This window comes from Pleurodeles waltl, chromosome 7, assembly GCF_031143425.1.
Source record: "Pleurodeles waltl isolate 20211129_DDA chromosome 7, aPleWal1.hap1.20221129, whole genome shotgun sequence".
Lineage (NCBI taxonomy): Eukaryota > Metazoa > Chordata > Amphibia > Caudata > Salamandridae > Pleurodeles > Pleurodeles waltl.
In genome coordinates, this window is record NC_090446.1 from 1215426351 (window position 1) to 1215451808 (window position 25458).

Sequence of the window (25458 nt, forward strand, 5' to 3'; positions counted from 1 at the left end):
TGCCGAGGACGTAACCACTACCTCCTCGGCACACAGCCCAGAGGGAGCACTTTCGCTCCCTCAGTGTGCTTTCCCCACGCCCCCAAACTCAGGGATGGAAGGGGAAGCCCTTCCCCTTCCACCTCCGACCTCCCCGCCCCCCATAATGACGTCAGCGCGCGATCACGCGCTGAATTCATTATGGGGTTCTCGCCGCACAGGAAGCCATTTGCTTCCTGTGCGGCGAGAAAGGAAGAGGTGAGTTTCTCTTCCCGGTGGGTGGGGGGGTTTTGCCGAAAGAGGCACGGGGGAAAGGAACGGCTTTTCCTTTCCCCCGGTGTCTCTTTCAGCATTCCTGCTGCCCGATCGCATTGCGATCGGGCAGCAGAAATGCCCACTAGACACCAGGGATTTATTTTTTTGTTATTTCTTTTAGGGTTTTGACTTGCGGTGAGCGGCCCCTTGGGCAAGGGTCGCTCCCCTTTTGGGGGCAATTACTTATGGCCATTTTTGCCCCCCTTGGGGGCAGATTGGCCTACTATTTTAGGCGGATCTGCCCCCAAGGGGGGCAGAAACCACTGGATCACCAGGGATGTTGTTTTAGTCGTGTATTTATGTGGGGGGGTGCCCCCTTGGGCAAGGGGCGCCCCCCCAAGGGGGCATAGAACTGTTGGCCTTTTCTGCCCTCCTTGGGGGCAGATTGGCTTATTTTTTTTTAGGTCCATCTGCCCCCAAGGGGGGCAGAAGCCACTTAGGCACCAGGGATTGTGTGTATAGTGGATGGGGGCGCGGCCCCTTGGGTAAGGGTCGCTCCCCTTTGGGGGGCATGCCTTTTAGGGCCATTTCTGCCCCCCAAGGGGGGCAGAAACCACTAGAACGCCAGGGATTTTTTTTATGTGTTTATTTTTGTGGGCAGGGCGTCCCCTTGGGCACGGGGCGCCCCCCCAAGGGGGGCATTGACCTGTTGGCCATTTCTGCCCCGCCGGGGGCAGATGGGCCTATTATTTTATGCCCACCTGCCCCCAAGGGGTCAGAAGCCACTTAGACACCATGGATAGTGTGTGTGTGTGTGTGTGTGTGTGTTAGTGGATGGGGGGGCCTTGGGCAAGGGTCGCCCCCCACTTTGGGGGCACATGTACAGAGGCCATTTCTGCACCCCTTGGAGACAGATCAGCCTATTATTTTTAGGCTGATCTGCCCCCAAGGGGGGCAGAAACCACTAGAACGCCAGGGATTTTTTAAAATTTGTTTATTTTTGTGGGGGGGGCGTCCCCTTGGTCATGGGACGCCCCCCCCCCAAGGGGGGCATTGACCTGTTGGCCATTTCTGCCCCCCCCCCCAGGGGCAGATGGGCCTATTTTGTTAGGCCCACCTGCCCCCAAGGGGGCAGAAGCCACTTAGACACCAGGGATAGTGTGTGTGTGTGTTAGTGGATGGGAGGGGGCCTTGGGCAAGGGTCGCCCTCCACTTTGGAGGCACATGTACCAAGGCCATTTCTGCACCCCTTGGAGACAGATCAGCCTATTATATTTAGGCTGATCTGCCCCCAAGGGGGGCAGAAACCACTAGAACGCCAGGGATTTTTTATTTGTTTATTTTTGTGTGGGGGGGGTCCCCTTGGGCACGGGGTGCCCCCCCAAGGGGGGCATTGACCTGTTGGCCATTTCTGCCCCCCCTTGGGGCAGATGGGCCTATTATTTTAGGCCCACCTGCCCTCAAGGGGGGCAGAAGCCACTTAGACACCAGGGATAGTGTGTGTGTGTGTGTTAGTGGATGGGAGGGGGCCTTGGGCAAGGGTCGCCCCCCACTTTGGAGGCACATGTACCGAGGCCATTTCTGCACCCCTTGGAGACAGATCAGCCTATTATATTTAGGCTGATCTGCCCCCAAGGGGGGCAGAAACCACTAGAACGCCAGGGATTTTTTATTTGTTTATTTTTGTGGGGGGGGGGTCCCCTTGGGCACGGGGTGCCCCCCTAAGGGGGGCATTGACCTGTTGGCCATTTCTGCCCCCCTGGGGCAGAATCCACGTAGGCACCAATTTCTAAATGTTTGATGGTGGGGTGTTTGTCAACTGATGAAGTATTTGCATTTGTGATAAAAAAAAAATTCCTCCTTTTTGTTCTAGTTCAAAGCTTTTGCTTTATTTGCTGTGGCTCCTTGCGGTTTTGGTGGTGGTTGACCTGCAGTTTGCACAGTTGCATGTTTTAGGTAAGTAAAAACAATTTACTCCAAAGGAGTATTGTTGCCATGCATGAATGACATGTTTGTAGGTGGTGTACTAAATGCAGGATTGTGTGTGAAATTGTCCTTAGATTTGTGCACAATGATATTTGTTTTGTCTTATTTCTAATTTGCCTTTCTTTCTTTCTTTTTAGTGGGATATCATTGGTGATTGCTGTGTCTGTGCAGAGTAGTTGCTGGTGAATCAAGCTTTTTCAGGCAAGTGAGCGGTATAGTTTTTGAGTTTATAACTCTTACTAACAAAGCTACACTTTGTTACTTGTCGTACACAGTGCTGGTTGTTGGTGGTGAATTTGTCCAGTTAATTTTAGTAGGAGAGATCATGGCTAGCCGCAGGGTGACCGCTCAGCAGGTGGTTGGTATGCTTTTTGAGTCACTGTCTGATCATGATTATGAGACGGACTCTGCATCTGAGGCAGAGGAGGAAGTGAGAGATTCTGGCAGTGATGTTTCTGTTGGAGGGGAATCTTCCGATGATGAAGCCACACTCAGTGCAGATGAAGGGCCTGTTTTAGAGGAGGACACTGATGTGCCAATAGTGCAGCTAGCTGGGGATGAAAGGTTTCCCGTTATAAGACCTGATGTCTGGGTTGCCCCAAACCTGGAGTAGCCAGAGTTGCCTGCCTTTACTGGTCTCCCGGGGTGTAACGCCAATACAGAGAACTTTTTGCCTATTAATTTCTTTGAGTTATTCATGGATGATGTGTTTTTGGAAGAGATTGTTGAGCAGACTAATTTGTATGCGGAGCAGCATTTGGGGGACAACGCTGCTAGACTTAGGCCACACTCTAGAGCTGCCCAGTGGATTCCCACAAATTTGGAGGAGATAAAAAACTTTTTGGGTTTGACTTTTTTGATGGGGTTGATAAGGAAGCCGTCACTGGCTTCTTATTGGTCTACTAGTCCCTTGATGGCAACAGCTATATTTCCTGCGACCATGAGTCGTAATCGGTATTTGCTTCTTCTTAGGATGCTGCATTTTGTTAACAATGCATTAGCCTTGCCACGAGATCACCCAGATTCTGACCGTCTTTTTAAGATTAGGCCTGTCCTTGATCATTTTGTAGATCGGTTTTCGGAGGTCTATGTTCCAGGCAAAGAGATAAGTGTGGACGAGTCTTTGGTCCTCTTCAAGGGTCGTTTGGTTTTTAGGCAGTACATTCCTAGCAAAAGGGCTCGATATGGAATTCAATTGTATATGCTGTCTGAAAGTAGTACATGATATGTGTATAGTTTCCGTGTCTACACTGGTAGGGATCCCAATATTGACCCCCCTGGTTGTCCTCCCACTTTTGGAGTTACTGAGAAAATTGTGTGGGATCTTGGTAGACGACTGTTCAACAAAGGTCACCATTTGTATGTAGATAACTTCTACACTGGAGTGCAGTTGTTCAAGGAATTGTTTAGAGTGGACACTGTTTTGTTGCTTGTGGCACAATCCGTTCTAACCGGAAAGGCTATCCAAGGGAGCTTGTCTGTAAAAACCTTGAGAGGGGACAGTGCTGTGCCTTGCGGAATGATGAGCTGCTAGCTTTGAAATTTTCAGACAAGAGGGATGTCTACATGCTAAGTACCATCCATGATGTGAGTACTTCCCCCGTGACTGTTTGGGTCCAGGTTGCTGAAGTGTGCAAACCTCTATGCATTTTAGATTATAATAAGCACATGGGAGGTGTAGATAGAGTTGATCAGAGGTTGGAACCTTATACTGCTATTCGTAAGTCTTACGTTTGGTATAAGAAGTTAGCAATTCACCTCTTCCACTTAGCAACCTTCAATGCTTTTATTGTGTTTAGGGATAGGTCTCCAGAGTCAAAGATGACATTTGTGAAATTTCAAGAGTCAGTGATAGGGAGCCTTATTGTGGTGGAACAGGCCAGAGTTCCTAGAGAAGCAGTGGTGGAGGATGTGGCTAGATTGAAAGATCGCCACTTTGCTGAGCACATTCCTCCCACACCCAAAAAAGACTTTCCAGCTAAGAAATGTAGAGTGTGTTTTCGAAGAGGTATCCAGAGGAAGACTCTAATGTACTGCCCAGATTGTCCTTCAAAGCCTGGGCTGTGTGTGGGTGGTTGTTTTAAGAATTACCACACCCAGAAGAATTTCTGGGAACAACCATGAGTGTAAACTCATGTCTGTTTTGTATTTTCATGTGTTCAGTTTCATGGTTAGCATTTCTGTCATGTACTTAGTTAGAGCTTTTGTGTTTGCAGTTTTGTAATTCTTTCTACTTAGTTAGGGGTTCCTCTGTTTAAAAAAAAAAAAATAATGATGCCATTGTGTGTAGAGTGGGGCTTGGCTGAGAGTGCACATATTGGCTTGCTGTTGGCTACTGCAACACACTGCCAGCCAAACACCAGTCCACACACTCCCATCAGCTGGTGTGATTGTTGTATCAGGCATGTGGGCGTATGTAAGTGATGGGCCCTTGAGTGGCGCTGTCTGTCGATGTGAGTGTTGTAATGTGCTGGGCCCGTGGCTGGCGGTGTGAATGGTCTTGTGTGTGTCATGTATGAAAGTTGTGTGAATGGACTGTAAAGCGGTTGGTGCCTTGTCGCGGCTTTACAGCTCACAAGCTGTGAGTCATTGGTTCAGTTTTTTGCCTTTCAGTTATTAACAGTGCATTTAATTTTTGTGAAAGCTCTTGTTAATAAAATTTGATCCACTAAACCATCACTCACCCTCGTGCCAAATCCAACCAGTATGTGTGGTAAAAATGACAAAACCTGCTCCGCTGTAATCAGGCGTCGCAGCACAACTGTGACACGCTAGGTGCCTCAGGTGGGACCCCGATGATGAAGCATGCCACCAACTTGGTTGGTGGATGAGGGGTCTTTTTCACATAACCTAAGTGCGTTTCTTTTCACAATTTTGGTGTTTGGCACATCACGGACGTATGTGGACACATCAAAACGATATATTACAAAACTACCTGTATTTGGGGGGGAGAGGGCACCTATGTTTTTGGTCCTGGGAGCGGCCTTCATCTAGGGAAACCTACCAAACCCAGACATTTTTTAAAAACTAGACACCCCAAGGAGTCCAGGGAGGTGTGGCTTGCGTGGATCCCCCAACATTGTCTTACCCAGACTCCTCTGTAAACCTCACAATTTGCTTAAAAAAGCATATTTTCCTGACTTTTCTTCGTAGGATCACCGCTCCAGCACAAAATTCCTACTCCCCAATGTTCCCCTCAGTCTCCCAAGTAAAATGACACCTCACTTATGTGGGTCCCCAAAGCAGAGTCAGTCTAAAGATGTATAAAAGAATATGTCCTTATAAACTCGCTGTGCTATCCCCTCTATCTCTACAAGTTTTGGGCCTTATTCTGTTGAAGGCACCTGGCCCACCCACACAAGTGAGGTATAATTATTACCGGGAGACTTGGGGGAACGCTGGGTGGAAGGAAATTTGTCCCTCCTCTCAGATTCAAGAACTTTCTGTCATCGAAATGTGAGGAAAACGTGTTTCTTTAGCCAAATTTTGAGGTTTGCAAAGGATTCTGGGTAACAGAACCTGGTAGGAGCCCCACAAGTCACCCCATCTTGGATTCCCCTAGGTCTCTAGTTTTCAAAAATGCACAGGTTTGGTAGGTTTCCCTGAGCTAGAGGCCAAAATCTACAGGTAGGCACTGTTTTCAATGAAAAAATGTGATGTGTCCACGTTGTGTTTTAGGCCATTTCCTGTTGCGGGCGCTAGGCCTACCCACACAAGTGAGGGATCACTTTTATCGGGAGACTTGGGGGAACGCTGGGTGGAAGGAAATTTGTGGCTCCTCTCAGATTCCAGAACTTTCTGTCATCGAAATGTGAGGAAAATGTGTTTTTTTAGCCACAATTTGAGGTTTGCAAAGGATTCTGGGTAACAGAACCTGGTCAGAGCCCCACAAGTCACCCCATCTTGGATTCCCCTAGGTCTCTAGTTTTCAAAAATGCACAGGTTTGGTAGGTTTCCCTAGGTGCCGGCTGAGCTAGAGGCCACAATCTACAGGTAGGCACTTCGCAAAAAACAGCTCTGTTTTCTTTCAAAAAATGGGATGTGTCCACGTTGTGTTATAGGGTGTTCCCTGTCGCGGCCGCTAGGCCTACCCACACAAGTGAGGTACCATTTTTATCGGGAGACTTGGGGGAACGCTGGGTGGAAGGAAATTTGTGGCTCCTCTCAGATTCCAGAACTTTCTGCCACCGAAATGTGAGGAAAATGTGTTTTTTTAGCCATATTTTGAGGTTTGCAAAGGATTCTCGGTAACAGAACCTGGTCAGAGCCCCACAAGTCACCCCATCATGCTTTCCCCTAGGTCTCTAGTTTTAAAAAATGCACAGGTTTGGCAGGTTTCCCTAGGTGCCGGCTGAGCTAGAGTCCAAAATCTACAGGTAGGCACTTTGGAAAAAACAGCACTGCTTTCTGTGATGTGTCCGCGTTGTGTTCTGGGGCATATCCTGTCGCAGGCGCTAGGCCTACCCACACAAGTGAGGTATAATTTTTATCGGGAGACTTGGGGGAACTCTGGGTGGAAGGAAATTTGTGGCTCCTCTCAGATTCCAGAACTTTCGGTCACCGAAATGTGAGGAAAATGTGTTTTTTAGCCAAAATTTTAGATTTGCAAAGGATTCTGGGTAACAGAACCTGGTCAGAGTCCCACAAGTCACCCCATCTTGGATTCCCCTAGGTCTCTAGTTTTAAAAAATGCACAGGTTTGGTAGGTTTCCCTAGGTGCCGGCTGAGCTAGAGGCCAAAATCTACAGGTAGGCACTTTGCAAAAAACAGCTCTGTTTTCTTTCAAAAAATGGGATGTGTCCACGTTGCGTTTTGGGGCGTTTCCTGTCGCGGGCGCTAGGCCTACCCACACAAGTGAGGTATCATTTTTATCGGGAGACTTGGGGGAACGGTTGGTGGAAGGAAATTTGTGGCTCCTCTCAAATTCCAGAACTTTCTGTCACCGAAATGTGGTTTTTTTAGCTAAAATTTGAGGTTTGCAAAGGATTCTGGGTAACAGAACCTGGTCAGAGCCCCACAAGTCACCCCCATCTTAGATTCCCCTAGGTCTCTATTTTTCAAAAATGCAGAGGTTTGGTAGGTTTCCCTAGGTGCCGGCTGAGCTAGAGGCCAAAATCTACAGGTAGGCACTGTTTTCAATGAAAAAATGTGATGTGTCCACGTTGTGTTTTGGTCCATTTCCTGTTGCGGGCGCTAGGCCTACCCACACAAGTGAGGTATCATTTTTATCGGGAGACTTGGGGGAACGCTGGGTGGAAGGAAATTTGTGGCTCCTCTCAGATTCCAGAACTTTCTGTCATCGAAATGTGAGGAAAATGTGTTTTTTTAGCCAAAATTTGAGGTTTGCAAAGGATTCTGGGTAACAGAACCTGGTCAGAGCCCCACAAGTCACCCCATCTTAGATTCCCCTACGTCTCTAGTTTTAAACAATGCACAGGTTTGGTAGGTTTCCCTAGGTGCCGGCTGAGCTAGAGGCCAAAATCTACAGGTAGGCATTTGCAAAAAACAGCTCTGTTTTCTTTAAAAAAATGGGATGTGTCCACGTTGCGTTTTGGGGCGCCCCCTGTCGCGGCCGCTAGGCCTACCCACACAAGTGAGGTATCATTTTTATCGGGAGACTTGGGGGAACGCTGGGTGGAAGGAAATTTGTGGCTCCTCTCAGATTCCAGAACTTTGTCACCGAAATGTGAGGAAAATGTGTTTTTTTAGCCAAAATTTGAGGTTTGCAAAGGATTCTGGGTAACAGAACCTGGTCAGAGCCCCACAAGTCACCCCATCTTGGATTGCCCTAGGTCTCTAGTTTTAAAAAATGCACAGGTTTGGTAGGTTTCCCTAGGTGCCGGCTGAGCTAGAGTCCAAAATCTACAGGTAGGCACTTTGGAAAAAACAGCACTGCTTTCTGTGATGTGTCCACGTTGTGTTTTGGGGCATATCCTGTCGCAGGCGCTAGGTCTACCCACACAAGTGAGGTATCATTTTTATCGGGAGACTTGGGGGAACATAGAATAGCAAAACAAGTGTTATTGCCCCTTGTCTTTCTCTACATTTTTCCCTTCCAAATGTAAAACAGTGTGTAAAAAAGACGTCTATTTGAGAAATGCCCTGTAATTCACATGCTAGTATGGGCACCCCGGAATTCAGAGATGTGCAAATAACCACTGCTTCTCAACACCTTATCTTGTGCCCATTTTGGAAATACAAAGGTTTTCTTGATAGCTATTTTTTACTCTTTATATTTCAGCAAATGAATTGCTGTATACCCAGTATAGAATTAAAACCCACTGCAGGGTGCAGGTCATTTATTGGCGCTGGGTACCTAGAGTTCTTGATGAACCTACAAGCCCTATATATCCCAGCAACCAGAAGAGTCCAGCAGACGTAACAGTATATTGCTTTCGAAAATCTGACATTGCAGGAAAAAGTTACAGAGTAAAACGTAGAGAAAATTTGATGTTTTTTCACCTCAATTTCAATATATTTCTTTTTCAGTTGTTATTTTCTGTAGGAAACCCTTGTAGGATCTACACAAATTAACCCTTGCTGAATTCAGAATTTTGTCTACTTTTCAGAAATGTTGCGGTTTCTGGGATCCAGCGTTGGTTTCATGCCCATTTCTGTCACTGACTGGAAGGAGGCTGGAAGCACAAAAAATTGTAAAAATGGGGTATGTCCCAGTAAAATGCCAAAATTGTGTTGAAAAATTGGGTTTTCTGATTCAAGTCTGCCTGTTCCTGAAAGCTGGGAAGCTGGTGATTTTAGCACTGCAAACTCTTTGTTGATGCCCTTTTCAGGGAAAAAAACACAAGCCTTCCTCTGCAGCCCCTTTTTCCCATTTTTAAAAAAAAAAACGAAATTTTCACTGTATTTTGGCTACTTTCTTGGCCTCCTTCTGGGGAACCCACAAAGTCTGGGTACCTCTAGAATCCCTAGGATGTTGGAAAAAAAGGACGCAAATTTGGCGTGGGTAGCTTATGTGAACGAAAAGTTATGAGGGCCTAAGCGCGAACTGCTCCAAATAGGCAAAAAAAGGCTCGGCACAGGAGGGGGAAAAGGCCTGGCAGCGAAGGGGTTAAAGCGGCGGTAATACCGGCAACAGGTCGGCGGTAAAAAAATAAATGGGATTCGGACCCTGGTGGTTACCGCCATCCAAGACCACCACTTTAACACACCAACCGCCAGGGTGGTAACAGCCGCTGGGCTGGAGATATCGGTCTCCAGCCCAGCAGCCGTCACCATCCCACCCTCTGGATTAAGACCCGGCCTACCGACATGGTTTTCGTGCCAAACTTACCGCCATGGAAACTATGGCGGTAGGCACTATCAGTGCTAGGGAATTCCTTCCCTGGCACTGATAGGGGTCTCCCCCGCCCTCCTCCCCAGAGCTCTCTCCCACCCTCCACCTCCCTCTCCTGCCCCCGCACATATACACACGCGCACCCATATACACACATGCACACATGCATACCCACCACCACCCACGCATGCACACATACATACCCACACACCGCAACACACACCAACATACCTTGTCACACACATGCATTTCCAATACACAACACTCACTCATTCACGCATGTATCCAATGCGACCGACACCCACATGCACGCGTACCAAAACATACACACACAACACCCTCACCCCCCTCTCTGGTCAGAGAACCCAACTTACCTGCTTGCAGGGGGTGCTCCGGCTGGAGAGGGTCTGCAGCGCTGCTGTCAGCAGCAGCGTCCGCCAGCAAAACATCGCCAGGCCGTATCATTGCTGATGATACAGTTGGCGGTGTTTTGCTGGTGTGGCGGTGCTGCTGTCAGCAGCGCTGCCTTACCGCCGTCCGCCACCATGACCGTCGGCGGTGTTCCACCAGCATTCTGGCAGAATACCGTTGGCGGTCATGATACGCATAGATGGCTGGTAGCCACAGCGGCGGTATGTTGGCGGCTGTCGCCGTGGCGGTAGGCGGTCAATACCGCCAATGTTGCAGTGAGGCCCATAGTAATGTGTTTTATATGTCCTGACAGTGAAATATTGCTAAATTTGTTTTTCACTGTTGCAAGGCCTGTCCCTCTCATAGGTTAACATGGGGGCTACTTTTAAATCTGATTCAAGTGTAGATTCCCTTTAGGAGCGGATGGACATGTGGAGTTTGGGGTCTCTGAGCTCAAAATTTAAAAATATATCTTTTAGTAAAGTTGATTTTAAGATTGTGTGTTTGAAAATGCTACTTTTAGAAAGTGAGCATTTTCTTGCTTATACCATTTCTGTGACTCTACCCGTTTGTGGATTCCCTGTCTGGGTCAGTTTGACAGTTGGGCTGGTTGCACCTCACACTAGACAGTGACACAAAGGGAGCTGGGGTATAGCCTGCATATCCTGATGAGCCATCTGTGCTAGGAGGGAGGGGAGGAGTGGTCACTCACACCTGAAAGGGCTGTGCCTGCCCTCACACAATGTAGTCTCCAACCCCCTGGTGAGTGTCTGGGGCCTGGCCTGGGCAAGGCATGATTTCACATTCAAAAGAGACTTTACTTTGAAGTAAGCCCATTTCAAAGGAGAAATTGGGCATAAGAAGGGCACCCAAAATCACAGACTTTAGAACACTTCTGGAACCAAGAGGAACCTCTGCCTGGAGAAGAGCTGAAGAGCTGAGGAAGAAGAGCTGCTCTGCCTGTGACTGTCCTTTGTGGAGCTATCATGCAGTTGCTGCTTCTGCCAGAGTAAGAGGGCAAAAACTAGACTTTGTGTGCCTTCCAGCTTGAGATGAAATCTCCAAGGGCTTGATTTAGAGATTGCCTCCTGTTGTTTGAAGTCTCAAGGACAGCAAAGACTTCTCTCTGCCAGCACCTGGAATCTCTGGAGAGACTACTACTCTGCCCCGTGGAGCCCATCCAGTTCCTGGGACCCTGAAAGGAGAGGCTGGCAGCCTAAGAGGAGGAAATCCATGCACAGAGCGCTGTGCAGGGAAAAGATTGACGCAACTCTGATCTGTGGCTGAAGAAACGATGCGCTGCCGGCTCCACAGCTGAAAATCGATGATCGCCGGAAACGCGACAGAAGAATCGACGCACGGTCAGCATAGCTGACGGAGGCTGGGAGATCGCAACCCACACTGCGTGGTTTTCGGATCATCGTGCAGCTGGATTTCTGACGCAAACACCACTGGGCGTGTAAAAACAACGCAAGGCCTGCCTGGACCCGAGAGTGCTGACCGGATCGACGCATCGCCCTCCTGTGGAGAGAAGGAACGACACGCCTGACCCCATGAAAGGAGAAACGATGCAAGGTCCTGCTTGTGAGTGGAATCGACGCATCTCAAGCACTTTTTGAGGCACACTCACCCGTGCAGAGTTATTTTTTACACACCAAAGGTACGTTTTCATGCTAACAGTGTTAGTGTGTGTTTTGAACTAACTAACTTTTAAGATCTAGCCAATGGAGCCTCTCTTCTTCCTTGGAAAAGTGAGGCGGGGCATAGAAAGCAGACAAAGTGCTACTCTAGCCAACATGGAAGGGTGTGCCCACTTTCACAACTAAAGAGGCCCACACTCTGAGGATCAGCTTGTCCTGAATAAACAGTGCTTAGAGGGTTCCCTAAAGGAGCTTGAAGCATGCTGACCCTCCTGGCCAATTTATTGGTCACCAGAAAGACAGTCTTGATGGTAAGAAGCCATAAAGGGCAAGACTGGAGCGGCTTGAAAGAAGTACACATGAGGAAGGTAAGGACAAGGTTCAGATTCCATTGGGGCATGAGAAATGGGTCAGGAGGAAAGAGATGTTGCAAACCTTTAAGGAACCTAAAAAGGGAAGGTTCATCCTGCAGCTGAAGGAAAGCCATAATGGCTGACAAATAACCTTTGACAGTCCCCAGGGCAAAGGCTTTCCTGGGCAAGGTAAAGAACAAACAAAACAACCTCTGACAGATGCAGAAAGGGACTCCACCTGGCATGTGGAATACCATGCCACAAACTTCTCCCAATTACTTTGGTGGAAGGACACCCATTCCTGGGAAGTTGGCAAGGGATAGGGGTGTCCACAAATGGTAGGGTGTTACCCTTCCTGCACTATCTAGAGTACCCACCGGTCTGATGTGATGCTGGACCATTGGGATAGGTTAATGCTGATTTTGACCCCCTACAGGGTGTGGGTATGTAGCATATAAAAATAAAAACACAGAAAGGAGCTTTAGGTTGTCGCCTTTTGACCTCTGCTTATCAGAAGTCTCAATTAAATTTTCAATCACCTCACAGGAAAGCATACATAGTCGAGAGTAATTGGTCAACATACTTCAGCTTTTACTTTATTTAAGTGTCACTCACATCTTTGATCAGTCCAATGACAGTCATTTGGTGAACTAAGTGTAAGTCACCATGAAAGAAGGCATTTCAGCCCATTACAACAGCAAGTGGCCCACAGACAGGCAAATGAGTCTATAGCCCGCAGCTACCACAGTGCACTGCACACAGGCCCTTCAGGGAGCTGTTGTGTGGGGCGCAAGAAGGGAGGCTGAAGAGAATGACACCTACACACACAGTTGACTGTAACAGTGAAGAAAAGTAAACCTCCTCCTCATGCTCCATTATTACTGACTGGGGCTAAGTCAGTCGCCATACAATGAGGATCACTCTGCAAAGCTGATGGTTCGTTCTCACTGTGGGGCTCATTCAGCACTGTACTTGCCTTTTGTTCAGATATCTTCTGCATGCATTTCTCTTCCTTGCCTTGAGGTACCAAAGGGCAGTTAATCCATAGTAAAACAAGTACCTTTGACTACTGATGATATTATTTTACTGTGTTACACATTTCAGATGACTACATGTATTACATACCAGTTCCAGTAATCAATATGTTACTGAATAAACATATCCCTTAAAGTAGTATTTGATGCTGTCTCTGGGCAACAGTGGAATGTCATTTCATTGATGCCTATTTGTTCCTTCTGAAAGATTATTTTGCATAAGGCTCAGTAGTCTCATTTTATTGCACACAATCTAATGATTCACAATGTCTCTAGTTTTTAATGATTTGTGGTTGGAGATTTAGCATATCTTGTAGGTTTTTCACACCACTGGCCAAATAACTTGGCAAATATTGGAGGGGTATCATCAACTTATTGACTTGCATCCTCACTTACAAGGGGTTTTATATATTGGAGACTTAGTTTACCCTGAATGGGTTGTACTCAACACTGAAAGATGCATGGCAGGTGCACCTTGATCACAGTGATTATCTAACGTTTTTTTAAATAAAGATTATTTTTATTTTTAAAAAAAAAGCCTTGATCTCAATGAAGTTTGGAGATCTTATTAATTTGGTGCCATGGACAGAAACGTTGTTGGGAGGTGTGGGCATGACTGCCACCATGGTGGGTGGGAGGTTGTGTAACATCTTGCAGGCACAGTTGCCACTTACCATTCCTCTGGAAGTACAGTGCAGATTCCTCATGGGCACTGTCAGAGAGAGCAGGTTGTGTGGCGATGCAGAACATGACAGTGGTTGCGTGAGGCGGGCCCGAGAGGCAGCTGAGTGGTTTGAGTGCTTCTACCCCTCCCACATGGGGATCTTCTTTGGCAGAGGCAGGAGAGAGTGTGGGTGCTCATGCCAGACCGACCTCTGTGAAGACGTGGGAAGAGTGGCTGCAGCATGGGTACTTAGCAGTGTTACACTATTGATCAAGGCCTGGTGGAGGCTCGTTATTCTCCTGCACTCCTACGGTGGCAATTGAGTGGATACCCAGTGTGCTCTCTGTGGGTGTGGGGAGTCCGTTTGGGCCAGGGGCCCCATCTGATCTCAATTTCTTAAGGGTTAGCCGCAGTGTGTTCCGCATTTGGAAAAACGGACGCTGTTATCTTTGCTTTCTGATCTCCTGTAAATGCCGCTGTTAGGAAGGCTGACCAGTCCGATTCTGAGATGCCTGCGTTATGATGACAGAGTCTCCCATTTGCAAGGGAGTTCCTTTCAGCTAAGAAGAGGTTACAGTTTTTCACTTTACTTGCATGTAGAAGCTTTAACCATACTTGGGTCTGATAGGACTGCTTTGCGGACCAGATGTCCTTTTTATACTGCCTCCTTAAGGCCGCTGAATGTTGCCTGGAGTCCTGACTGGCATGTGGGCCCTCCTGCCGGAGCTTTCTGACTACTCTATTTAGTTTTCTCTTTTCCAACCAAAGTGAGTTTGAATACCAGACGGCCCCTTCCTTGATGGTTTTGCTGCATTTGGGGCGAGTTGCTGCAAAACGATCCGAAAGCGTCATAGTCAAGGAATCCCAAAAATGCAACAAATATGGCTCTTGCAAACTGCTCTGCTAGAATACAAAGTTGGATATAAAGAGCATTATGGGCTCTATTTCAGCTCCCTTCCATGTTAGGTGCCTGAGATTATAAATAAATACTTGGTGTTGTCAGGAAATCATTTGCATGAGGCGCTTTAGGTGGGTGCAGTAGTAACTCTACGTGCTGGGCAAAATGGTTGCTTTCCACTCTGTTGGTAGTGCTGCAATGCGTGACCATGGAAAATAACTCCAAGTCCACAAACGTGTAGTCCAAGATGGAGGAGGACTTCTTCGTGACCCTGGTGAAAGCCGCAGGTTGGTCTTGAGGTAAACGGCCATTTAATGAGTGAAGACCCCAACTTTCCAAGGCCATAGCACATTCCTTCTCAAGTTGATCATTTTTAAGATAAGATGTAGTAGCCGGGGGAACTTTTAGATCTATAACTCGTAGCACAAGGGGCTGTTATTTGTTGGATGCTGAGGAGTGTGAGGTGGCGGGTCAGAAGGGCCGATCGCACCCCTTAGCATCCCAGTACTCAGGATGTGCCTTTCGATAGTTGATTCTGTTTTGGATGAACGGGGCTGGGAGAGAGCTCTGATACTGGCCTTGACAGTTCTATGCATCATCACGAGAAATTATCCCTTTTTGCCGTACTACTGGAGGGGGTCCTGATATCCGACCAGGTGACAACTGTGATTTCACTTCCTGCTAGAGCTGGATTGGCTGTGACCTGATTGAAGATGTTTGAGATTGTCAGTGACCCAGACCAAATTTAAAACGACCTCCCTGTTTAAAATATCATGCCTTCCTCTTGATCTGTACTGTAGAATCATTTAGATGGTGACTAATTCTTTTTCCAAACTGCCTCCAAGTGAATGAAGGTCATCCTGGCTGCCATGGCAAAAATTCCATGTCAAATGAACTGTACGTTGAGATAACTGTTCCATGCCGACATTGGCCAGTGTGTCTTGAGTATGTTCTGATGTAACAGCCAAGATTGAATGAGCAGCCAAAGCTGCAGGGCATAAAGGATTTGAATGGTGCTGGACTTGACTGAGGTTATTGTATCGGATGTTGGCCGTAACAAAGGGCTGAGCTGGTACTTGTATCTGAGCAAGGGAAGTCTGCATTGGGCTAATTCCTGTTAGAATTTTACCCGGATGTTCCTTTAAGACAGTGTGAGGAGGCGCCTTGCCCTGATCCTGTAAATTAAGGTATTTAATAGCTAAGGGCACAATGTCTGCAGGTCAAACTACGATGTTTGGGGCTGTTTGAACAGTGTACCTCTTTTCAAGTTGAATGGGCTATGATGATGTTAACTCTTTGGATTGAGGGGGGTGGTATAATTCTTTTTGTTGAAAGAGTGTAAACAGCGGCCGTAACCTCTGCTGGTCTCTAACCTCCTTTGGGAATTGAGAGCCTCCTGGCTTTCATTTCAAGGCTGTTTCTTTATTCCGCTTGTTGTTCCTGGCCTTCCTGAGGCATTTGCGCTCTCTTTTAGTCATAGGTGGCTTAGCTATTCGAGGAGATCCATGCTGAGACCGTGTGGAGGAGCTCTGTGAGGAACTGATCCACGGACATGCGGGACTCCAATGGCTCCTCCATGTTGCGTTTCTCAGAGCATGGCTCAACATTTTTTTCGATATCCAACAGGTCACGATGAGTAGACTCAAGTAATGATTTCTGGTCAGAGACTTCCGGCACCTTCCTAGACTGGCTCGCTTCTTGGGCAACCCGCAGAAAAGAAAGTGAATGGAAATTGTCACTGTGGGATTTTGGGGCAGGCTCAGACGCCAGTGGTGGTTTTGAAAATTTGAAAGCTCCCAGGATTTCTGCCAGAATGGATGGCATGGTCTTTAGCTGATCCATAAAGGAAAAACATTGGCATGTGCAGTAAACTGTGTCAGGATCTTTCTGTACTCGCCTGATGAGGGTATTTAGATCTTTAAACTTTTGATCTATGCCAACAACATGGACCACCAGAGAGTTTAAAATATCAACTTGAGGGTCAGGTTTTCAGAGTGAAATGATAGGGCAGAAGAAATCACCTCCATTGTATTTAAGAGTGGGGCCCACAAAGGAGATGGAACAAATGCATTGTGGCCCATGTCGTTTGTAGGCTCCTGGTCGTAGTCCTTCATCCCAGAGTGCTTATAAGAATCCTGCTGGGGGAATGAAGCTTGTGCGTTGTTCCCCCAACTTGTTGCTAGGCCCAAAAAGGGTTGCCTCATTACTGTGGCCCTTAGGATGAAGTGAACCAGTGTCGAGCTCAAAACTATTGCAGAGGTTTGGTCTTACAGGCGAACTAGGATTCATTTGGGCTAGATCATTACACCGTTGGATCTTTACTGGGGAAAGCAGGACACTGTAGTAGTGTCTGGGACTGAGTTTATTGTTGCATCCTGCTGCTCAATAAGGCCATCTTGACTGTCTTCGAATGGGATAAGTAAAAGCTCTTGCCATAAAACCGAGGCTTCCAGAGGTCTTTTGAAAGAGGAGTTGGCTTGGCTTAAGCCACACAGTGGGAGAGGAGTCTTCATTTAGATGGAATTTTTAGAAGTAATGTCATTTTCTACAACGAACGAAGCTAGACGGCAACTCCCCTGAGCATAAATCTTTGTCAGAAATGTGCTAACTGAGGCCGTCAGTGAGAGTGACTTTTGCCTTTGGCCCTCTTCTAACAATGGTTTTCGACTCACCACGCACCTTGCCAGACCTCATTGCGTAGAAGCAGCAAGTGGGCGTAGATTAACAGTGGGTCGATATAACCTAGAGCACAGAACCTTGGTGTTTCACTAGAGCGCTAGTCGCAAGTGTCAAGTTGATTGGTATAACTTGGCTCTCTAACCACTCCAACCACCAGACAATAGGAGGCTGCTGCCGCTGGTAACCAATGGAGGCGTCGCCACACCCTACCTTGCACCTTAGGTGGGGGGGGCACGAGCGTGCCCTGTGAGTTGTTGCAAGCGTCGCCAAGCCCCACTTTCTACCTAGGTTGGGGGGCACGAGCACGCTCGGAGGAACATTGTGGGTTACAAATTTATCGATGTACAGGAAACGGTGCCACCTCACCCCACCCAGGTTAGGTTATCAGAAAGGGGCATGTGCATGCTGATCTTTAGGTGGGGAGAGGGTGGGTGCTGAAGCTGGCAAACTTCAGGGTGAAAGCCCCAACCGAGAGCCTCCTCCCAAAGATTACAGTTTGTTGGCATAAATATCTTTGAAGTGTCTTTAGTAAGCGCCTACCATGAAAGTGGGAAAAATGGTTGGGCGTACAGTGGTGCTTAATATATATGGCTTAGCTGTGGAAAATTAATGAATTATATCATGGCGTTGGCTTAACGGAGACAATGTGATCTAAACTTTAGATCAAATTAGGAATGTGTATTCAGCTCCACTATGCACGACTGGCTGGCCAATGTTGCCCTCCTTATGACTCCATCTTGTGGTGAACCAGAAGGTGAAACAGCCTTCGTGTTGGAAGCATGTTTGCTGTGGGTTACGTTATTGGGGTTACAAAGATGCAAAGGTTCGACCAAAAGCATGCTTGTCGAAGGAGCAAGCTAACCGACCTAATGCCAGCCGCCTCCGCACCGCCTGGCAGTGCACGAGGATCTGAGCCATCTCGCACTCACCCCAACTCACCGCGCATTTCTGTGGACGTTGAGGAGCTGAAGACTCATTCGGGAGCAACCCTGAATTGCCCAAGTAATGGCTACTGCAGGGCAACAATACCATTGGGCAATGTGGTTGGCAGGCCATAGGAGAGTCTCGGCGAGGACACCCAGTGGCAAGCAGTGGATCACACGCAGAACAGCCACCGCACTGCCAAAGACTGCCAGAGATGGTGCAGGGCACCCGGCCTCAACATGCGACCATTGGCCCGCAACTGTCTCACTGATGCCTCGCTTGCCTCGGCCGTCCGTCACTCCTCCCACGTCAAAACCGGATGCAAGTCAATACTCAATAAGTGAATATTATGTCAAATACTGCACAAAGTGCAAGTAAAATAACAGTTATTAAAACATAGTCATCTTCATTTATTGAAGGGTTAGAAAAAATATTTCATGTGTCTAACTTGTCAGGCGTAATAACACAGAGACAGCATGGAAAATATGTTAATAGATTTAAAAAAACACTAGGATCAGCTTCACCTACACAAAGCTATATAGTTTCCAACTGTTTTACAGGATTGACTTCAAACATAATAGTAAGCGCAAATGTATCTTTTAAGACCCCGATGATGAAGAAATAAATATACTCAGTAGACTAAAGGAGGTGTGTAAAGTTTGTGTAAACAGTATTTGAAAAAAAATAGATTGTATATAACCCACTGCAAGAACACATGTATCTCTCTAGAGCTATATTGCTTTTGGGCAAGAGTTATCTTGCTGAAAATGAAGACTGAAACTCTGTGCTATTCTTACTCAGAGAAGAATCAATCTATGATCTGAAGCACAGAGTATTAATGCAAACCCACTGAGCTATTTTGTACGCTTATAGATCCTTTCTATTTAACACATAAGTACATTACATACACATAGTAAACACTAGAGTTTGATATTAACTAACTTATAATTCTTTACTAAAAAAACACTCGTCTTTATTAAGAATTAATAAAATCACATAAGACAGGTATTAATGTGCCAATTATCACACAAGACGGGGGTGATGTAAATGGCAGAGATTTTTCGCAACAACCTGTGCATGTTAGTTGGGAAGAATGCTAGAGAGCTGACACCCGACTGCAAAGCTTTTTGAAGTTATGCAGGGATAATGTATGGGTAGCTATAGTATAGAAACAGATGGTGTAACATTTCAGGCAAAAATATAATCAGTAGACTACAAATAATATAGGTATAAATATATATAGGACTATAATCGTAATTTCTCCTTCATTATATTTCACTTCATAGATGTTTAGGAGAGAAAATTATCTCAGTCCAACTTTCTTGGGGTTCATGAATTACACCACAGCTAATCTTCTAATGTTGATGAAATACTGGGACATCAATCATAAGAGTGAAATCAGCCAACACAATGATTCTCATTCCCAACCTTAACTTTCTCAGGGATGTACAATTTCAGATATACAACAAAGATTACATATAACCACACAATAAAATACTATACATTTCTGTATATATAGAACATACATTACAGAACTATAGAAAACTGTCAGCCAACACTGAAATTACATCACTATTAAGCAAAAAAATCACCAAGAAGGGTAAAGAATAATACAAATATTCATTGTTAGTCTTGTATTGAGAACTTGTACAAATGAAGTTACAGTACTATGAACAGAAGTTGCCTAAGTCCTGTTTCCAAAATGCCCGATTTTAAATTCTAATGGTACATTAAATGTAGATATAATTTTAAAATATTGCCTTCAATTTACAAACAATTCAATTTGAATGCATCATATTAAATATGTTTTAATACTTACCTCAGTGTTTTCCTTCATCTAATACTCAGTGTTTAGTTCCCAGCTGATAAAAGACATTGTTCCTAATTGCGTATATTGTTAGATCAGATTTCAGTCCCCTTGGAAAGTAGCAAATTATGGTAAATTGAACCAAATTTACCAATGGGCAATACCGTTTTCTAGCCCAATTATATAAAAAAAAAAAAATGCTCATTACTTATACAACCCCATTTAGGACATACTGCAAAAGAAGACAAAACATCAAAACCAAAAGGAATCACTAAGTGATGGGGTCATTCATTGAATCAAACTAACAACTAATAGCTCACCAGTTCTAAAGTGCTACCTTCCTACATACAAAAAAAAAGAGAAAACTAAAGCCCCATTCCACCTATTGCTGAAGTGATATTAGTTGGGTATGCTGGAAGGTGATTTATGTTTGCTTAACATGCAGAGAAGACTAATTCAATATGCAGAGAGTATGTGGGGTATTTGACCTTGCTATTTGTCATGCGAATGTGATGAAAACATCTATTACTCATGTATTCATATGGGGAGAATATTTGTAAATGTTATAGATATGTGTTAGTTCAAATTGTTGTTATGGAAGAACTTTGTAGTAGCCAGGTATTTTGGGAAGTGCAGACAATTGGCTTGTTGTCATATATGTGCTAATATGTACTGAGATATTTAAAATCAGGAAAGTTTAAAGATGAGGCACATGTTTATGGGTCAAGTAGATAACTTTGAATGTTACTGATGAATCTGATCTGTAGGACAATCCTTTGGTTTTAGACAACTCTAAGATGGAGTACATGGTATCTAATTCAGCAGACAAGGATAGATGTTAATGGTAAACTATGTACATTCTGGGTTTTGGACTATCCCAAGATGACATACACCTCTACGAATGATTGGATGAAGATGAAGGCTCGTGATAAAGTAGACTTCTGAGAGCTATGACACATTTTTAGGCTTTGAGTACTTATTGGAAAGTAGGTATGGTCATATTACATACATGGCTCAACCTTCATGGCAGAATAGTACTGAAATTTGTGAATGATTGAGGTAATTACATTGGTTGTCTGTTGGCACAAGCAGGAAAGGGACATCTTCTTTATGATATGTTAATATGTTTTATCCACTAGATCAGGTGTCTCTAACCAGTCGATTGCAAACTAACAGTAGCTCCCACACCCCTTCAGAGTAGCTCACAGCCTGCAGTTCATTTTTAAATAAAGCACAGGGTCACATTTTTCCTTTTAAAGTTAAGGGAAGGTTGTGTTTATTTTACATTATTATCTCCAGACTGCAGAAAGCACAGCCTAATAAAGAGCAGTCCTGGAATCAGCTTTATGACCCAGGGAAAAGAGGTGAAGAATTGAAGTACTAATTTATTTAACTCTTAAATAAAAGTACTTGTCAACTCAGTATTGGAAGTGAGAATAAAATGATGTTTCTCAAAGCTTTTAAATAGGAGCACATTACATTGAAAAGTTACTTCACAATTAAGTTAACTTTTCATTTTAATATTCTCAAATACATTTTCAAAGTGTTGCATTTACAAACAGCAGGCCTCTTGCTTGCAGTGGCCAGTAGAACACTCTGCAATATGGAAACTGAAAATTACAATACATTTTTAAATGGGAGAAATTGAAAGTGCAGAAAAATGTTCCACATTATGAACATTTCAGCACTTTAATTTTCTCCCATTTAAAAGAATGTTTGTATGTTTGCGCTATACTTGTAATGGTGCCACGTATGCGTAAGATATGCCCTGTGTCCCAATTACATCTGACACCAGCTCTTAGTTACCAATAGACATAAATCCCATTCATATGCACACATGTTCAGACATCCTCAAATACCACACTCTCAATGACACACATGGCAGCCATATCATAGTGCCCCTAGTCAAAGTATTTTGTTCAAACCACAGTATCTGACTCTATGAAAACTAGGCTTAAAGTCAAGGAAATTTGGCATGGAGGTGTTTGTTAATAAAGCATGAGTTGTTTAGTCTTCTGTAGCTCACAATGATTTTCACCGATCATACAGTGCAGAAAAGGGTGGTTACCCCTGCACTAGATTCACAGACTTTTTTGAATGGCCAATAAGCTTATTTCTGGTCATTTAAAAAATTAATGGAGCAAATCATTAAAGTGTTTATTATGAATTGGTTGAACACCTTGACTGAAATTATAGGTGAAGAACGAGTGTTTTTATGTCATATGTCCTGTTTGATTCTCATATGTCATTAAGATTGTAGTCTATGATTGATGGAGATTATCATGGAAACAGTACTTCACAATGATACTGATTACAAACACTAATTGAATTGTAGTAATTAGAACACTATTTGGCATAGTGAGCATTCAAGTAAATGTAACCTCTTATTTTATGCCATATAGGATTACAGTGATTTCATTTTGTTTGCTTTTTAGGGTTGAGCCTGCGTCGCTTGCGCATGCGTATCGCTAGCAAGACGTTTTAGGAATTAGAAAAGGGCTCGGAGCCCTGTCCACGTCACGTCAGTGTCTTTCATTGGTTTGTGGGCTTGCTGGTTAGAATCTGCTTGCTTTGTTTAGTGGAAGGCATGAATACGTCATGCCTTTTCCGGTGGTTAGCCCTCCTTGAGCGCAGCAATCCGAGAACAGAAAACATGTGAGGCTCGCTGTTTCCCGTCAGGTTTGTGGACTACTTTTTCTCTATTTTCGCAGCGCAATCTCGCTTGGCAGAAGTTGAGCGCTTTACATAATATTGACCCTGTTACACAGTTAATTGCACTTTTGCCGGTTATGTAAATAATTGCACTTTTACTGATAAGTTTCATTACGAGTGAACTGTAGCAGCGCGATCACGCTGTTTTTTTATTTTAACGTGGCAAGAAAAATCTGGTTGTGAGTTTACAACTGGTAATAGCTGTAACTTGGACAATAGCGGGACCCGTTGCATTGCAAATGCTTGTTTTTTAATGTTCTAGTGTTTCTCAATATGTCCTAGATAAACAAGCTACTTAACTTTGGTAACACTCTTTCTGGTGGAAGTCCATCTAATCTCAGATTCCTCACATTAAAATAATCCTGATCCAGAAGCTCAAAAAAAGAGTACTCCGGCACGGAGATAGGTGGAGTTGTGCAACTTTGCATCCACTCGCTACACCCCGGAAGTGGCAAGCACCACCCATGCGTACAGACGTCAGTTTTTTTTCTCAAGCTTGCTCACGCTCTCAGATGCGGAGCCCATCAGAGAATTGGAAGAACCAGTGTGCAGATTCCTAAACTGGTGCATTTTAAGACAGAAAGGAGACTAATCTACAGAACAGGGAGCTGGGAGGGCAGTGAGGAATAAGCAGTCAGATAATGCATCCACTAGAAAGAGCATTACCAAAGGGACGTAACTTGTTCTTCTGATGGGTACTCCTAACCATAGATTCCTCATCTTGTGAATAGATACCAAAACAGTACCACCCACAGAAGCCACAAAGAGCTGATCTCCCACCCAAAGTTCTTTAGTGCAATTATTGGAAAAGCTTAGTGCTCTCTTGAGGTCTGAACAATGGATTCCTACTTCCTCTTTTAAGGAATTAGGCAGAGAAAAGGTCTGAAGAGTGACAGTTTGTCTGATGTGAAAAGACATCACCACCTTAGACAGGAAAGCAGCACGAGTCCCTAATGCCTAAAGGGTCTGGACAAAGAAGGCCAGAAGTTCACTCAAATAGCATGCTGTAACCAGAAAGACAATTTTTGAAGTGAGGAGTCACACTGATCAAGTGTGCATCGGTTCAGACGTGGTACATATGAAGAAAGTGAGAACCACATTTAAATCCCACTGTGGCATTACAAAAGGCTTTGGCAGAAACATGTTGCAAACCTTCATGGAATAGCATCATAACAGGGAATCTGAACGATGATAGCTGGTCTGGCAAACACAAAAAGGCCTACAGGGCTGACAACCTTTAGCAGTGCCCACAGCAAGTCCTTGCTGGTCTAACCACAAAATAAACAATACATCCAACAGTTTGGCCTGTAACAGGGCCACGTGGTGGGTGCCATGCCAAGGCAGAAACTTATTCTAACACCTGCCATACACTGATTTTGTGGAAGGGCACCTGGCTGCAAGGATGACATCACCTACTTCAGGAACAAGGTAAAAGGGAAGTAATTACTGCCATCCAATCTCCAAGCATGGAGGTGCAGGTTGGGGTGGTTCAGGTGCAAGTCCCTGCCTTGCTGTTCCGACAAGATTCTTTCTAAGTGGTAGCCTGATCAGAGGACAGGTGCTCAGCCTCATGAGAACTCCATAACACAAAAGTGTTGATACTGCACATTCTAGGCGGTGGTGAAAAGATCAAGCCAGGGCTCTCCCCTTTGCTCAAAGATGCTCTGAGTCACCTCCGGGTGTAACTGCCATTTGTGATTAGCTAGGTGTTGTTGGCTAAGTTTATCAGACCTGGCATTTAAAGATTCTGCTAGGTGGTGTACAACCAGGGAAATGTCAGTTCCAGTGGCAGAAGCCTCCTGGCACAGTATCCAGGACCCCACCCTGCCTTGCTTGTTGCAGTACCACATGGCAGCGATGTTATCTAGGAGAACCTGCACCAACCCTCCTTTAGAGGTGGACAGGAAGGCTTTCAATACCAAGCAAATTGCCCACAACTCCAGCAAACTGATCTGGAAGCAAATGTCTGCCAGAGATGAGGCGCCTCTGATTTCCACCTCTCCCAAATGGCTTCCCCCAATTTAGTAATGACACATTTGTCACCACCATCAGCTCTTGACAGGGTAGAGAGAGGAGTCTACTGCCGGTCCAACTGAGGTCAAGCAGTCACCTCTGCAGATCTTTTTACAGTGTCCTCCAACAACTGCATGGAATCTTACAGGTTCCTCTGGTGCTAGGCTCACAGATTTTAGATCCCACTGCAGAGTTCACATGTGCCATCTGGCATCGCCAGCAAGTAGGATTCAGAAGGGTAGCAGGCCAAGAAGTGAGAGTGCCATCCTCACAGATACCCAGGACAGAAGCTGAAACATCAGGATTATATCCTGGATGCCCAGGACTCATTAGTCTGGAGGAAAGAAGTGAAACACCATATCTAGCATGGCTCAGATGAAAAAGAGCATCTGCAAAGGAGTCAGATGTGACCATGGCCACTTGACTGAGAACACCACTGAGGTCAAGCGATTAGCAGTTGTCTGAAGGTGATCGACGACTAACTATGGCAAGCCCAAAGGAGCACTACTTTTTGGAGTTTTTCCAGATCCAGTTTGGAGTCTCACTAGGAGAGAAATCTTTGATTAGAAATACCCACCAGAAGGGGTGTAAACACCTTGACTTACTGGGACATTTGATTCGATTTAGCACTTTCAGAGAAGACAGAAAACTGATGTAACAATATAGAGAATTAAGAAAGAGGTTCTTAACAGCTGGGAACTAAAATTTTAATATTACTGATGTTAAAACTCAAAAATATGCATTAAGTGCTCTATGGTAAATATTGCTCACGTCCTCGCCATGCACTGCTAATTACCCTACATATTACA

At 45.3% G+C, this 25458-nt stretch overlaps 1 protein-coding gene across 1 annotated transcript in view; it reads right to left on the minus strand.

Moving 5' to 3' along the window:
* Positions 1-25458, minus strand: part of TBCD (tubulin folding cofactor D) — a 1666801-nt gene that overhangs the window by 892367 nt on the left and 748976 nt on the right. The gene's annotated exons all lie outside the window — the stretch shown is intronic.